The sequence below is a fragment of the Hermetia illucens genome, chromosome 4 (assembly GCF_905115235.1).
Source record: "Hermetia illucens chromosome 4, iHerIll2.2.curated.20191125, whole genome shotgun sequence".
Classification (NCBI taxonomy): domain Eukaryota; kingdom Metazoa; phylum Arthropoda; class Insecta; order Diptera; family Stratiomyidae; genus Hermetia; species Hermetia illucens.
This window is the reverse complement of record NC_051852.1, coordinates 131,820,768-131,826,813: the sequence shown is the minus strand read 5'-3', so window position 1 is coordinate 131,826,813 and position 6,046 is coordinate 131,820,768.

Sequence of the window (6,046 nt, the reverse complement as noted above, 5' to 3'; positions counted from 1 at the left end):
GATGTGTTTGCTTTTGTTCTCGTTGACTTCAATAGATATTTGATCCAGGATAGTATGATAGATAGTAGATAGGGAACGAACGACGCTGGCTATGATGAGAAGATCCTAATCTCGCCAAGAGCATCGTAGGCACCAAATGAACCGTGGATAATCGTTTGCAAAGCGAACTGGGCAAAACCGAAAGGACCAGAATGCCCGTAGGGAGGACTTCTACCAGGTAGAGGGAACAGTGTACTGCTTCTATAAGATTCCGTCTACATAAAATCAAGGCGTGGAGAAGAAGGAAAACTCAGTCAAAGCCTTTGCGAAAGTCCTACGTAAGTTCCGTTAAAAGATCAAAATTGTATTAGCTCTCAACAATGGTTTTGCGAAGCGGTCAAGGAGTAACTGGGAGACAAAGTTCTAGTTTCCAGTTTACAACGTTTTTCTTTTTGGAAATGAATGTTGACTTTCTTAGAGAACGTCCAAACCTTGCACCTTGGAAGCTCCAAGATCCCAATGGATGACTAGGTGGTGCTCAAGGAGGAGATAAATAGACCTGAAGGGGCTGGAAAAGAGGGACTATAAAGTGCGATTCAGAGTCATGGACGCTCTGCGAAATAGCACGAAAACCTGAATCCAGTCGACGCTGCCAACGAACTGCTGGGGGGATTGACGGACCCCCTATACTAGCAAATCATGCAATGGGTAGCGCAGATACATCTGCAGAGCTCAGAGTCCACCTCAGCCTATCGGGTGATCACAAAGAGGAAAACATGGACGTCGTACTAATACAGGAGCTCTGAATCGGAGGAGGCCGAACTATCGAAGGGCTCCAAAGCAAATATTACATATTTATTCTACCGCACAGAGACACTGATCAGGACAGACCTAAAGCCGGACCTGAATCCCAGCGACTTAACCATGGTCAAACTGGAGCAGGAGGGGGCGGAGGACATGTATGTTTTCTCGGCCTATATGGTTCACAACCAATTAGCTCAACTAGATGAGCCTCAATATTGGATGTCTGCCTTTCGCAACAAAGAAGGCCTACATGTTGATAGGCTGCAACGGCAATGCAAAGTATACGCTTCGAAGCGGCTCGAAAATCAACGAAAGATATTCTCTTTGAATATCTTATTAACGCAATCTAACGGCATGTAACAGGGGCAGTATACCAACCTCATATTCCCTTAGCTCAGCGAACTGTGACTATGATGATATCATCCTTCAACAAACAATGAAACTTTCAGGGGGAAGAACTAGAGAGTATCTGACTAGATAATTGAATACCATATTTTTCAGTCCAAATCTCAATGTATAGGTATCCAACACTTTCAGAGACCTCAGGAGGATAGACTAGAGGAAGTTTGGTCAAGTTACTAAGAGCAAACTTCCCAGTGCCGAAATTGGTAAAATTGGAAAGACGTGGAGTCAAAGGTCAAAGGTCAGGGCTCTGAAAAAGGTATTCTAAACCGCCTTCAATGTCTCGGGCCCTGCAAAATGCAGAAAAAGGTAATGTCACCGTCATAAATACAGATCTGTTCAACGTCAGGAAGTTGACCAAGGAGTTCAAGGAGTTCGAGCAAGTCGGCCATCAAGACTGCCAGAAAGCTGTCCTGTCTGGACTATTGCTAGAACATTGAAAGCACCGGAAGGTAGAAGCTCATGCTTTTTTAAAAAGTCGGAAGTGACCCTTGGATGGAATCTTCTCTTGGAACCCTAGAGCTGATTGTGAGTTTGAGCCTAGTTTGGAGGGTATGCTGTCTCAGTCTTGTGAGGTTATCAAATCGGTAATTAAAGAGGATAAAATCGGGTGGGCTATAAACAGCAACTCCGGGCTCAAAAGACATAATGTGAGTCATACTACAGAAACAGCACGAAGGGATTATACCATGCCTTGCCACAACTTGCTGGTTAATAGTGACGAATGAAATTTTACAATATTGAACAGAAATGGGGTGAAAGCAATAGTAGATACCGACGACTTGGTGATATTTGTATCAGTGATGCTTTCCTACGTTTGAGTGGAATCATGGGGGGTGCGTTGGAAAAAATGGTCCTGCGGGTTGGAAGATGCGGACTTGGCATAAATCCAAACAAAATGGAGCTGACCCCGTTTACCACCATGAAAAAGGTACCCGAATTGGACCTCTCTTTTGGCACTGGCTTATAGGAGACCATGCAGCACGATTTGTCTGCGATTGCCGATCTCAAGCTAGAATCAGGTTACGGGCGCTACTAAAACAATTCTTTGGGGACCTCAAGGGTGGAGAAGCTTCTTTCTTTCGTGAATGCTACGAAGTCATGGTCTTAGGAGTTTATGGTATTTAAACGACTCATCTCAATGCTATTTGTCCCTGTTCCTCTGATAAGGTTTGGTGAAAACCCTTAAATGTTTAGTGACGGCGCAAGTGAAAGTCATTAGTATATATCACCACGACGAAAACTATTATATGGTCGGGGTTGCCAACTTTCATAAGTTCCACACACCAGAGACGCCAGTTATAAGGTGTTCCGGATGTATTTGGCCATTCATTTATTTATTATTATTAACGAACAAAAACAGAGTACACTCCGTTTGCTTATTGCCCTCATGTTGAGGAGAAAGCACAAACCTACGCTTAAGACTACTAAACTTTATGCGTTATAACTTCGTAGAAGTCTAAGAATAAGAGGATGGTAGTAGAGTTCGAGCTCCGAGAAGAACACTTTGAAAATGTCCGCGTTACGTATATTTATAAGACGCAGGACGGCGGCAGTTCATCACACCCGAGAAAAGTTTAAAAAATGTGCACAAACTCACATAGGTTCTAAGCTGCAGTAGGAGGTTTTCGGGGAGCTTCAGAAAGCGAAAGTGGGGGGCGGGGGGGCGAGAACGAGCTAATTTACCTTTTCAAGGGGAAGATAATCACAGTTCCGAGAGGATGACCAGATTATGAAACAGTATTCGAAGGTGCTTCTCACGAGGGAAGGGGGCTAAGGAGGATTGAATGGAGTCAGAATCACGGGACGAGCGAAGTAAAAAGCCCGATAATTTTGCTGCTTGATTGGTGCCTTCGGGGCAATGGGTGTGGAACTGGAGCTTATTGTCGAAAGTGACTCCGAGGTCTGACATGATAAGGAACGTCCGCTTTAAGCGAGTGACACGTAGAGTGACACTTTCTGACGTTTAGTATTAAACCATTAGCAGAACACCAAGTGTCTACGTTTAATTGAAGAGAGACATAGTACACATGCAACGATATAGCAGAAAACAGTTTAAGGTCGTCGACATAGACCTGAGAGTAAAGAAGGGGGAAGGTCGTTGATAAAAAATAAAAATAATAAAGGACTCAGAATAGATCCCTGCGGGGCGCCAAAGGAAGGGGTGAAAGAGTGGGATGTGCGGCTACCAAAAGAGGCACGGCAGGATCATTTGGAAAGGTAAGAGGCAAGACTTAGAACACTTAGAGACGAGAGTTTTAACAGAAGCATCTTGTTGCTTATCAATGTCGAAAACTTTAGCAAAGTCAGGGAAGATAGTATGCTCTTCACGCCATGAATTTACACATTTGACAGTAAAATTGTTAAATTCGAGCAGGTTGGAGGCAGTGAATCGAACCGAGTCGCTCTTTCACTATGATGTGGCCGAAGTGGACGGGCAACTAGTCACCGACATGCCTTTCCAAGATTTTGGAACAGGAGCAATATGAGGCGATAATTCTCGGCGAGGTGACAAGAGCCTCATTCTAGAAGCCAGGAAAATGATTCTCTTCGAAGATTTTCTTGAAAATAAGGGATAGGATCGGATAGGGAAAGGGAGGTGGACTGACCAGTTTTAAGCAAAAAAATTTGCAAGACCATCGGAACCAGGGCCCGCAGAAGAGCGGTTCGGAAGACAATGGTGGGTAGGCTACACCTACTAGCGGGAGGGAAGAGAAGGGAGGAAAGGAAACATAGACTGAAGAAAAGTAACAGTAGAATAAATCACAAGGCAGTTGAGGGGAGTTAGCTGAGGAACCAGGGAATTTACTAGACGAAGAGGATAGCTGGGCGGGAATGCGGGAGTTGCAAATGTGGAACCAGGAAGTCTTGTGGTTTCCGCAATCTAGTGAACACTGGCCAAATATTCCTTTTTCGACCTAAGTATTACGGATTTGCCCAAGCAATGCAGAGTTTTGGAAAAAAAAAAATCGGAATCTGCATAGTTTCTAAAGGACAGGAGTTTCTTCCTTGCAGTGTGTTTTTGACGAAATTTCTTGTGGACTTCAGTGATGAACTAGACAGGGTAAAAGCGCAGGGACTTAAGAGAGGAGGCATCGTAACAGTAAAGAAGATCAGATAAAATGGTATAGAATGGAATGGCCACAAGTTAATGGAAAGAGGAGGATAATCCAGTTGATTACCCCAGGGTTCAATTCATATCTACGAAGTTTGCCCTACGAAAGTTGAACTTAGCAGGCTTGCCCACGACAGGGAATTGGATTCGGGATATCTGACCATCAAACTCGAGAGCGGGATGATGGGTGGCAGGGGCAAAGCAAGAGGAGGCCTGAGGGGATTGGGTTAGGCAATCCATAGGAAAGTTATGGAGAACAAAGTCAGGAGTGCGATGTAAGTGATTTCTGGAAAAGTTAAATTGGAGGACTACAAAGGAGTTTATGAATCGTAGATGATGGAACAGAAAGAAAAGATGATTTCAACGCGGAGAAAGGACTTAACAGCTATTAGTGCGCCGGCTGTTTTTCCAAACGCAGCGCAGTCTATGTCGAAAGTTAGTTTAGTTCGGGATCTAAAATGCTGTCATCAAACAGGTTTCAGAAATGTGGATGACGTGATGTTCGAAAACAGATAACTTGAAATTCGGCAGCTTGGTCAATAGACTTCTTACATTTTGGTAAAATAGTCTAAAGTTGTGAAAATCAGTCAAGTTCGGCGAGACATGCTTGATGAATATCTCTAGTGGCTAAAAGAAAGATTGGGAGATATCATCAAATTTATGGAGATACGTCACTTCGAAGGAAGCCATTTTTCGTCAGCTTCACGCACGAGAGAGGTGACAGGGTTGAGTTGGCCTTGTTTCTCACGTACGCCAGAATATCGTCAGAAGTGGTGGAGTACGCTAGCCTAGACACGAACACTTCTTTCACTGGCGAGGCAACGTTGAGCAGGAGGTCGCTGGGGCGACATGAGATCGGGAAAACTGGAGGTGTGCCCTGCTATTAAGTAGTGGCGGACGTCGATGAGGCGCTGGAGAAAGCATGCGACGGAGCCAATGCAGCAACAGTAGAGTTGCGTAGCGTAACCAATGGCGAGTAGAGAACATGTCTCTCTGATGGAAGGCGGGAAGAAGTTGCCAGCGGGAAGGGATCGGCGAAGAAGAAGCAATATCGCTAGAACGAAATAAAATTGAAATTGTATTCGAGGAAGTCGTCGAAAAAAGTTGAATAAGCCAAACTGGATACGAATAGTTTCTTTGGTAGTGAAACGACCTGCCACAGAGGTCCACTGGAGTGGATAAAAGAGGACCCCGAAATGACTGCAGGTGTAACTTCCAGTGGTCTGGTGGTTATCATCGGTGGTGAGCTTATATTGCGCTTGCTTGTCTATTAATTTGACACTATTCTGCAACGTGCTTGTCTATACCGAAGGGGACGTGTTGATCACAATTTTATGCACGAGTTAATTAGAAGAATAAGCTGGGATTCTCCATATTGCTAACTATTCTTTTTATTGACGCCTGTTTTCCCATCATATCATGAAATCGTACTTTGAGGAACTGTCGGATTAACAACAATCATTTAAATTAACCACCATCGCCGCATGTTGTAGCCGCAACTAGATGAACATGTGATTATCTTCTTGACCTTCTTCTATTTCACGCACAAATTTTAATTTAAAGACAAATTAGTGGAGTAAATTCACTTTTCATAGAGCTCAATTCAAATTAGTTTGAGTAGTTTTCAAATTATCCTATTACGCACTAGCCTTGCATCATAGTACTTCCAATTGCAACCAGATTCAGACGCCGACGTCGACTTCCATTGCATAAACCTCTCAATCAACCATTTGGTCCATCATAAAA